Genomic DNA, 860 nt, shown 5'->3' with positions numbered 1-860 from the left:
CGAATTGAAATGTCTCAAACAGACATTTAATATCTCGAGAAGAGATGAAGGGCACAGGGAAAAAACGACGGAAGTCACAAACTGACAATTGTGATGATACCAATTTTAAAAGCTTGTGGGCTCATAATTTGTTTGGCTCGTGGTTTATTGTTAAATTTTGTTGAATGGGAAATCTAACAACAATAATCAACCAACAGTTGAACAGACAGAAATACAGTTATGAGTCAACAAACATTCACAATTGGTACCCTCACGATTATCCGTTTGTGACTACTGTCTTTTTCCTCTATAGTCTTCAGATAGTAACGCAGACACCAGACCAAAAGTGGACATCGCATCGAGCGTGAAATACACGGAGCGACAACAAATCAAATCGTTAGGACTCGTTGTGAGAATGGGGCCGCAACAGCCAGCCTCAAACGCCTGACATTTGAGGTTTGATGGCTTTGGGGCAAGAGGAAGACCAAAAAAAAAAGAAAAGAAAAAAAGAAAAAAAGATGGATGGACTGAGTCGAAGAGACCCTTCAAAGGTAAACTGTGACTATCCAAAAAAAAAGCCATACACCTATTCCATGCCTGACAAATACTTCAGAAGATAGTCAAAGACGTCTCCTGCGAGCACCCACGAACTATACGGAGATGCACTTCCGCACAGTCTGATGCACGGCTTTGGGGGGTCAAACGGCGTATTGTTTGCTGCAGATCACACGACATATAGCCGGGGGCTCTCGTGGCCTAGAGGTTAAGCTGTTGGCCTCTCATTCAAAAGTCCCGGGTTCGAATCCGGGTTGCGACTGAACATTTTTCTTGTCTAAATTTGTCTCCTTTCATCTCATTTCCTGCTCTCTAGCAATGTTCTG

This window comes from Aplysia californica, unplaced genomic scaffold (genome assembly GCF_000002075.1).
Source record: "Aplysia californica isolate F4 #8 unplaced genomic scaffold, AplCal3.0 scaffold00324, whole genome shotgun sequence".
NCBI classification, from domain to species: Eukaryota; Metazoa; Mollusca; class Gastropoda; order Aplysiida; family Aplysiidae; genus Aplysia; species Aplysia californica.
Note: the sequence above shows the minus strand (reverse complement) of the source record.